This window comes from Dioscorea cayenensis, chromosome 21, assembly GCF_009730915.1.
Source record: "Dioscorea cayenensis subsp. rotundata cultivar TDr96_F1 chromosome 21, TDr96_F1_v2_PseudoChromosome.rev07_lg8_w22 25.fasta, whole genome shotgun sequence".
Lineage (NCBI taxonomy): Eukaryota > Viridiplantae > Streptophyta > Magnoliopsida > Dioscoreales > Dioscoreaceae > Dioscorea > Dioscorea cayenensis.
In genome coordinates, this window is record NC_052491.1 from 293,382 (window position 1) to 303,802 (window position 10,421).

The window sequence follows — 10,421 nt, forward strand, 5'->3', positions numbered from 1 at the left end:
CTTACCTCACGGGGCCTCATAGATGAAAGTTTCCCTCTTACCCATGGCTTGGAAACATGATGAGCAAAATCTCTTGAGGGTAGAGGAAACATGATTCAACAAGTTTGTTCGGTTCACGCATGTCTCCAACAGCCTTGGAGCATTTCTGGTGGCGTCTCCTAGCCCTCTTCAATTTCTAGAGCACCTTCTTCAAGATCCTAGGGGTAGATGGTACTTCTTCCTTCGAACTAAACATCATGATCTCTTCATTGTCCTCCTCTTGGTCGAACAAGCCTTCGTATGGATCCGGATTGAACATTTTCTATATGTATTCATCAACAATCTCATCAGTAGCGTCTAGAAAATACAAAGTATCATAAAATCAAGAGAATAACGCATGGCTTCAGCAAGGTGGTATGTTAGCTTGTCATCTCCAACTCTCAAAGTTAGCTCTCCGCCGTCCATGTCATTCAATGCCTTGGAAGTTCACAAAAATGGCCTCCAAAATATCAAGGGTACATTCGCATCCTCATCGACGTCTAGCACTACGAAGTCAACCCGAAAAATGCACTTGTCCACCTTGACAAGCACATCCTCGATGATGCCTCTCGGATGTCTCACCGTTCGATCAGGCAATTACAAAGTCATCTGACTAGACCTAGGCTCACCCAAGCATAGCTTTGAAAGAAAGTGTATGGCATGATGTTGATGCTAGCCCCTGAGTCTGCCAATGCCATTTCTTCACCTAGATTACCTATATTACATAGAATGATGAAGCTTCTCGGGTCTTTCTTCTTGTTCAGCATGTTCTTTTGCAAGACCATCGAGAAAGACATATCTAAGGTCACTAAAGCACTCTCCTCCAACTTCCTCCTATTGGTCAACAAGTCTTTCAAGAATTTTGCATACTTAGGCATTTGGGCCAATGCCTCAACAAAAGGAATATTGATGTGGAGTTGCTTGAACAAACTGAGGAACTTCTTGTACTGTTCATCCCCTTGGTCATTCTTCAATCTAGAGGGATAAAGGATCCTTGTCTTCAAAGGTGGGGGTGCCACCTCATTCTCTTTGCTTGTTCCCTCTTCAACCTCTATAACCTCGGGTGCGTGTTTCTTTTGCTTCTCACTCAGAAGCCTACAGTCGACCTCACGACCACTTCTCAAAGTGATCTCCTTCACATGCTCTCTAGGGTTGGTCTCAGTATTGCTCGGCAAACTTCCATGTGGCCTTTCTGATAAGGACTTCACAATCTGCCCCACTTGATTTTCAAGATTATGTAAGGAGGCGGTATCGTTGCGAAGTGCAGCCTCAACTGATTCAAACCTTGTATTTGATGATTGCACAAACCTAGTCAAGGCCTTCTCCAAATCGGTCATTCGGGTCTCCAAACCTCAAACTTTGTTTTCCATATTTGGGCCTTGTTGTTGGAAACCCGGTGGCCCCATGGCCTTTTGTAGACCTTTGTTGCTCCACGAGAAATTGGGATGACTCTCCCTACCTGGATTATAGGAATTGTTGTATAGATTTCCTTGATTCCTCATGCCATTACCCACAAAATCGACATTTTCAACCGAAGATGCATCACCAAGAGATATCGGGCAATCGAAGGGAGCATGTCCTCTACCACACCCGGTGCAAGTAATCACGACCGCTACTCTGTTCAAAGTTAGAAGATCTAACTTCTTACTCAATGATTCCACTTGAGATGCCAACGAAGTCACTACATCTATCTTATATAGACGGACCACCTTTTTCTTCTCCCTGGCATTCCATTGGTAGCTATTTCACCCTATTTCTTTAATTAATTGATAGGCCTCACCAGGGGTCTTGCTACCTAAGGTACCTCATGATGCCGCATCCAAAAGTTGCCTTGTACTCGGATTCAGACCGTTGTAAAAGGTCTAAACAATCATCCACTCCGGGAATCCTTGTTGCGGGCACTTTCTCAGGAGCTCCTTGAACCTTTCCCACATCTCAAATAGACACTCCAATTCCAATTGTACAAAGGACGCGATCTCATTCTTAAGCTTTGCAGATTTTTCGGGAGGAAAATAACGGCCAAGAAAAGCTTCTACCATCTCTTCCCATGTGGTAATTGATGCTCTAGGCAATGAGTGTAGCCACTGCTTTTCTCTCCCTTTCAAGGAAAATGGGAAGGCTCTCAACTTGAGGGCATCATCTGTTACCCCATTTATCTTTAGAAATCACACACCTCGAAAAAGTTCTCTATATGACTGTTTGGATTCTCATCGTCCAAACCATTAAATTGTGCGGATTGCTGCAACATGTGAATGAATGCCGGCTTCAGCTCAAAGTTCATGCAACTAAGCCCTAGATGCTAAAATCACTTCAATGCTTCACTCCATTGCACTCGCAACTAAGCCCCACCAAAAGGTCATCCCTTAGCCCATTCACTCTACTATGGCCGCAAAGAACTCTTGCAATGTGGAGGTCGGATAGATCACACCGGAGGGGAAAGGGGATGCTCCGCTACCTCTCGACTCACAATCTCAACCCTCTCCAATCTAGCTTTGTCTAACTCTCATGGTGTGTCACTCACTCACAAGAGTTACCAAGAAGAACTCTCAACACTAGTGTTACTTTAGGGGAGTATTCATACAATGAAGCATACAAGATTAGAATGCACAATAAACATCAATTAATTGAAAGCATAATAATGGGATTCAACGAAACAAATACATCCTAGGGTTCACAAATACCCAAGTACCCACTAGGGGTTTAGCTCTCTATCGAGCTAGATACAATCAGTGAAATCGAATATAAAAACAAAGCAACCATAGAAAACCCCATCGTTACTCATGGGGATGGTCTTGTGGAGAGTCCTCTACTCGTCGCAAGGGTCCCTTTGTCCAGCCTAGGATACACCTCGCCGGATCAGTGCGGACGAAAGCTCTCCCACTAACCTTCTTCAAAATGACGTGCAATGTCGGAGCTGTAGAACCTCTCCAAAGCCCTAGCCAATACCTCTCAAAATCCTAGCCGCACCCATCTCTCAAGTTGGGGAAAAGATGGAAAAAAGAATGCTGAAATCAGCATTTAAAGCGTTGAAATCGGGATTTCACACGCCCGTGTGAGAACCCCTGTGGATTTTTCACACGGGCGTGTTAAAATTCTACATGCCCGTGTGGATTCACTATTTTCCAGTTTTCTCGCCCGGCTGAGAACAGTGCTGGTACAGTAACCTTGCTATAGTTTTGCTATAGTACCCTACTACAGTGTTGGCCCAAAATACTCCCGAATCCATGCTTTCATCGAGGTAACGCAAACGGGCACACGTTTACATCGTGGATCGCTTTACTTCTTCAATAACGGACATGTTAGTGGAGATCTTATTCTATATGCTCAAGTCAGAATGCTTGAAAGTGACTGCCCTTGTACCCCTCCAAATAGTTGTGCTAACTCGAATACGAGGAGGTTCCCACACATTCCCGCATCTCGAACCCGACCTATGTCTTCGCGTTTGAACCTTACCAAGATTTCCTCTAAATTGGTGCATTACGACCCACATTGGCTTTTTTTCTCTCATATTCAGCCTCACAACCCTACCTGCATGAAAGTAACATAAATACACCCATATTAGCATTAAAACCTGAGAAAAGTAATTCTCAACACAAGGAAAGAACGCTTCGCATTCTTATAACACAAGTACTTATCAGCACTCCCGTGCAAATATTCCCCATGGGCGTGGATCACTACTGGATAGTTCACAAGGGCTGATACATGCCCCTGTGTATTCTCTGGATGGAGGAGAGCTCTTCTGTAGGGATCCACATGGGCGTGCAGAAAATACCCACGCCCGTGCTTTTGTCACAGGATCGCCCAAATGGGTGAGTCCACGCCCCTGTGCCTTCTCTAGACAAACTCACAGTGAAGATCCACAGGCGTTCGGAAATTCCACATGCCCATGCATTTTCTCTTGATGGCTTAAAAAAACTCTGCAGGCTCTGCAGAAAATTATTGAACATGTATAAACACTCAGACCCTGCCCTACTATGCAAAATACACCAGTGAAACACGAGAAACTAGCTCTTACTACCAAAAATTTTGCCAAAACACATTTGAGCACAAGATGACACCAAAAACCCACAAGAAAATCACAATAAAAGCATCTAAAAATCAAGACACCGACACTCAAAGTCTTATTCATGCAAACACTAAACTAACAACTAAGAAAATAGTAAACGCTTGGGTTGTCTCCAAAGAAGCGCTTGTTTAATGTCACTAAGCTTGATGTACCTTGTCTTACCTCACGGGGGCTCATAGATGAAGGTTTTCCTCTTACCCATGATATGAAAACACGATGAGCAAAGTCTCTTGAGGGTAGAGAGGAAGTTATCGGGCTTGGTACCACTTAACAATGGTTCATCCACCTTGTCCGGTTCTTGTGCATCTCTAACAGCCTTGGAGCATTTCTTGTGCTATCTCCTCGCCCTCTTTATCTTCCGGAGCACTTTCTTCATAATCCCCAGAGTAGATGGTACTTCTTCCTTTAGACCAAGCATTAACAATTCTTCGTTCTCCACCTCTTGGTCTAGCAACCCCTCGTATGGTTACGGATTGAATATTTCCTGCATATATTCATCAATTATCTTATTAGTAGTGTCAAGAAAGTAAAGAGTATCATCAAAGTGAAGAGAATGTCGCATGGCATCAGTGAGGCGGTATGTGAGCTTATCATCTCCAACCCTCAGTGTGAACTCCCCGCCGTCCATGTTGATCAATGCCTTGGAAGTGCGCAAGAATGGGCTCCTAAGTATTAAAGGAACATCCGCATCGTCATCGACGTACAACACCATGAAATCTATAGGAAATATATACTTGTCAACTTTGACAAGCACATCTTCAATGATGCCCCTAGGATATCTCACGGTTCGGTCAGCCAATTGCAATGTCATCCGAGTGGGCCTAGGCTCTCCCAAGCCTAGCTTCTAAAAGAAGGAATATGGCATAACGTTGATACTGGCCCCTATTTTTTCCAATGCCATTTCTTCACCCAAGTTGCCAATGTTGCACGGAATGATGAAGCTTCCTGGGTCTTTCTTCTTATTCGGCATATTCTTTTGTAAGACCACCGAGAAAGATGCATCTAGAATCACAGAGGCACTCTCCTCCAATTTCCTTTTGTTGGTCAACAAATCTTTCAAGAACTTGGCGTACCTTGGCATTTGGGATAATGCCTCAAAAAAGGGAATGTTTATATATAGTTGCCTAAAGAAACCCAGAAACTTCTTGTACTGCTCGTCCACTTGGTCATTCTCCAATCAAGAGGGATAAGGAATTCTTTGCTTGTAAGATGGGGGTGTCACCTTCTTCTCCTTGGTTGCTCCCTTCTCAACCTCTATGACCTCCAATGCTTTAACATTGGTCTTCTCACTTGGAAGCCTACCATCAAACTCATGACCACTTCTTAAAGTGATCGTCTTCAAATGCTCTCGTGGATTTGTCTCGATATTACTTAGCAAGCTTCCCTGTGGTCTTTCTGATAGAGAATTCATAATTTGCCGCACTTAATTTTCTAGGTTGTGCAATGAAGCACTGTGGTTGCAAAGTGTACCCTCGACCAATTGGAACTGTGTATCCGATAATTGCACAAATCTAGTCAAGGCTTTCTCTAAGTCGGTCATTCAGGTTTCCAAGCCAGACACTTCATTTTCCATGTTTGGGCTTGTTGTTTGATAAGTGCTTGTGCGATAAGAATGTGAAGTCTTCTTTCCTTATGATGAGCATTACTTTTATAGGTTTTAACGCTAATATGTGTGTATTTATGTTATTTTCATGCAGATAGGGTTGTGAGGCAGAATATTAGAGAAAGAAGCTAATATAGATCGTAAATGCACCATTTGGAGGAAATCTTGAGAAGGTTCAAACGCGAAGACATAAGTCGGGTTCGAAATGCGGGAATGTGTGCCAACCTCCTCGTATTCAAGTTAGCATAACGATTTTGAGGGGCACAAGGGCAGTCACATTCAAGCATTCTGGCTTGTGCATGTATAGCAGATCTCCACCAACATGTCCATTTTTGAAGAAGCAAAGCGATCTACGACATAAACGTGTGCCCATTTATGTTACCTCGATGAAAGCATGGATTCGGGAGTGTTTTGGGCCGGTATTGTAGCAGGGCACTGTAGCAAAACACTATAGTATGTACCATTTATAGCCAGCCGAAGAAGGATGAAAACAGAGAATCCACACGACCATGTGAAAAATCCACAGGGGCACCCACAGGGGCGTGTGGATTCCCGATTCCGGCCATTTAAAAGCCAATTTCATCCCCGATTTCAGCATTCTTTTCTCTATCTTTTCCCCAACTTGAGTGAGGGCTTTAGCTAGGGTTTTGAAAGGTATTAGCTAGGTATTTGGAGAGTTTCTATGGCTCTGACATCGCACTCTGTTTGGAAGAAGGTTAGTGCGAGAGCTTTCATCGGCACCGATCCGGCGAGTTGTATCCTAGGCCATACTAATGGACCCTTGGATGAGTAGAGGACTCTCCACAAGACCATCGCCATGACTATCGAGGGGGTTTTCCATGGATTCTTTGCTTTTACATTTGATTTCATTGATTGTAATTAGCTCCATGGAGAGGTAAACCCCCTAGTGGGTACTTAGGTATTTGTGAACCCTAGGATGTATTTGTTTCATTGAACCACTTTATTATGATTTCAATTAATTTATGTTTTATTTGAGTTCCAATATTGAATTCTTGATTGTATGAATACTCCCTTAGAGTGACACTATGGTTGAGAGTTCTTGTTTGTAACCCTTGCGAGTGAGTGACACACCACGAGAGTTAGACAAATATATACATTGGAGAGGGTTGAGAGGGTAAGTCGAGAGGTAGCAGAGCGTCCCCTTTCCCCTCCAGTGTGATTTATTCTACCTCTATTTCCTCAAGTTCTTTATGGTCAGAGTAGAGTAAATGGGCTAAAGGATGACCTTTTGCTGGGGTTTAGTTGCGGGTGCAACGGAGTGAAGCGTTGAAGTGATTTTAGCACCTAGGGCTTAATTATGGCTAGGGACCTTCCACCTGGACCAAAGGGTTAGGTCTACATCTAGGAAGAGGATTTATCACTTGGAGTCCCTAGAACTCATTGTAATTCTATGCGAGTGCGAAGTTGAGATGTTATTCAATTTCTCCTCCTGGACATGTATAGAGTTAGGCATGGTTGACCTTAGATTTGGGACCATGTATTTAAGGATCTCCATAACTCATTATTGCATCAGTTAGAAAGTATAATAGAGTGTTCTTGCACTTGAAACGATTGTCCTAGGTGGAACAATAGCCGGGTATCCCATTTATATCGATTGCCTTACTTCTCCTTTAATCATGCTCTCTTTCTTGTTCTTTTACTTTTGTTATTTCACATCTTGTCACACATATCACTATTCATCTTTCACTTAGTTAAGAAACAATTTAAGTGTTTTTATTCCCTACTCCCTGTGGATACGATATCTCACTAATCTGGGATTTATTACTTTGATAAACCCATGCACTTGCGGGACATACACAAAGGACGGTGTCAAGTTTTTGGCGCCGTTGCAGGGGAGTAGATGTTTAGAGATACTTTGCACTTTGTTTTCTTAGCTATTTATTCATTCATTCTAGTTCATTTCTTCTTATTCTATCATCATTTTGATTTCTTTTTCTTTCTTTTTGGTGCAGCTCCAGGTTATGACATGAGGGAACCCCTCAATATTGATTGAAGGAGATGCCGAGCTTGAATGTACAATTAGAAGAAAAGGGAAAGAACCTGTGCAAGAACCATCTAATCTATCTGATTTGGAAGTAGAAGAATCTGAAAACATGGTTGAACAGAATGAGCAACAACGGACATTATCCGATTATCCCAGACCTTCAGTATTTGGGACACAATCGAGTATTGTGCGTCCCCTGATTACAGCTCAGAACTTCGAGCTAAAGCCGGCATTCATCCACATGTTGCAGCAATCCACGCAGTTCAATGGTTTGGCCAATGAGGATTCAAACAGTCATATAGAGAACTTTCTCAAGGTGTGTGATATGCTTAAGATAAACAGGGTGACAGACGATGCCATCAAGTTGAGAGCCTTCCCATTTTCCTTAAAGGGGAGAGTGAAGCAGTGGCTACACTCATTACCTAGAGCATCGATTACCACATAGGATGAGTTGGTAGAAGCTTTTCTGGCCCATTATTTACCTCTTGGAAAATCTGCAAAGCTTAGAAATGAGATATCATCCTTTGTTCAGTCAGAATTGGAGTCTCTATTTGAGACGTGGGAATGGTTCAAGGAGCTCCTAAGAAAGTGCCCGCAACACGAATTCCCATAGTGGATGATTTTTCAGACCTTTTACAACGGGTTGAATCCGAGTACAAGGAAACTCTTGGATCTGGCAGTAGGAGGTACCATAGGTAGCAAGACCCCCGGTGAGGCCCATCAACTAATTGAAGAAATGGGGTTAAATAGCTACCAATGGAATGCTAGAGAGAAGAAAAAGGTGGCCGGGCTCCATGAGATAGATGCAGTAACTTCATTGGCGGCTCAAGTGGAATCATTGAGTAAGAAGTTAGATCTTTTAACTTCGAATAAAGTGGCGGCTGTGACTACTTACACCGGGTGTGGTGAAGCTCATGCTCCCTCCGATTACCCAATTTCTATTGATGATGCATCTTCGGTTGAGAATGTCGATTTTGTAGCTAATGCAATGAGGAACCAAGGGAATCCATATACCAACACTTACAATCCGTGTTGGAAGAATCATCCCAATTTTTTGTGGATCAACCAAGGTCCACAAAAGGCCATGGGGCCACCGGGTTTCCAACAACAACAAGCCCCAAACATGAAAAACCGAGTTTCGGGTTTGGAGACCCGAATGACTGATTTAGAGAAGGTCTTGACTAGGTTTGAGCAATCGTCAGATACAAGGTTTCAATCAGTCGAGGCAACACTTCGCAACCACGCCACCTCTTTGTACAATCTTGAAAATCAAGTAGGGCAGATTTCTCTATCGGAAAGGCCACATGGAAGCTTGCCGAGTAATACTGAGACTAATCCTAGAGAGCATGTGAAGGCGATCACTTTGAGAAGTGGTCGTGAGGTTGAAGGTAGGCTTCCAAGTGAGAGGCCCAATGAACACACACCCGAGGTTATAGAGGTTGAGTAGGGAGCAAGCAAAGAGAAGGAGGTGGCACACTCACCTTTCAATCCAAGAATCCCTTATCCTTCTAGATTTAAGAATGACCAAGTGAATGAAGAGTACAAGAAGTTCCTGAGTTTGTTCAAGCAACTCCACATCAATATTCCTTTTGTTGTGGCATTGGTCCAAATGCCTAACTATGCAAAATTCTTAAAGGACTTGTTGACTAACAAGAGGAAGTTAGAGGAGAGTGTTTTAGTGATCTTAGATGCTTCTTGCTCGGTGGTGTTACAAAAGAACATGCCGAACAAGAAGAAATACCGGGGAAGCTTCATCATTCTGTGTAATATTGGCAATTTGAGTGAAGAAATGGCATTGGCGGACTCAGGGGCCAATATCAACATCATGCCATACATCATGCCATACAAGCCTAGACCCACTCAGATGACTTTGCAATTGGCAGATCGAATGGTGAGACATTCGAGGAGTATCATCGAAGATGTGCTTATCAAGGTGGACAAGTACATTTTTCCAATAGATTTTGTGGTGCTAGACGTCGATGAGGATGCGGAAGTACCTTTGATACTTGGGAGACCGTTCTTGCAGACTTCCAAGGCATTGATTGACATGGACGGCGGGAAGTTAACATTGAGAATTGGAAATGACATGCTCACATATCGCCTTGCTGAAGCTATGTGGCATTCTCTTGATTTTGATGATACTTTATATTTTCTAGAGACTATAGATGAGATTGTTGATGAATACATGCAGGAAATGTTCAATCCGGACCCGTACGAGGGTTTGTTCTACCAAGAGATGGAAAATGAAGAAGTTTTGATGCTTGGTTCGACTGAAGAAGTACCATGTACTCCAGGGATCCTAAAGAAGGTGCTCCGGAAGATTAATAGGGTGAGGAGACACCACAGAAAATGCTCCAAGGCTGTTCGAGACACGTGTGAACTGAACAAATTGGATGCACCATTGCTAGGTGGTCCCAAGCCCGATAACTCCCCTTCTACCTTCAAGAGACTTTGTTCATCATGCTTTCAAGCTATGGGTAAGAGTGTAACCTTCATGTAGGAATGCCCGTGAGGAAAGACGAGGTACGTCAAGCTTAGTGACGTAAAACAAGCGCTTCTTGGGAGGCAACCCCCAAGTGTTTGTTGTTTTCTTAGTTAGTAATTTAGTGTTTGCACGAATAAAGTGTGTAGTGTTTGTGTCTTTATTTTTAGATGCTTTTGCTATGATTTTATAGTTCGTTTTAATTTCATCGTGTGTTTTTAATAAGGATTTACTGAATTTTTTGTCG

General features: G+C 43.0%; 2 non-coding genes across 2 annotated transcripts; one reads left to right on the forward strand and one right to left on the reverse strand.

Annotated features, from left to right (window-relative positions):
• Positions 1 to 1,902: 1,902 nt before the first annotated feature.
• Positions 1,903 to 2,009, forward strand: LOC120252654. The gene has a single exon (XR_005534111.1). It is a non-coding gene; the product is annotated as a small nucleolar RNA R71 (small nucleolar RNA).
• A 6,182-nt stretch (positions 2,010 to 8,191) lies between these two features.
• On the reverse strand, positions 8,192 to 8,298 carry LOC120252633. Its single transcript, XR_005534090.1, has one exon. It is a non-coding gene; the product is annotated as a small nucleolar RNA R71 (small nucleolar RNA).
• Between the last annotated feature and the right edge of the window lie 2,123 nt (positions 8,299 to 10,421).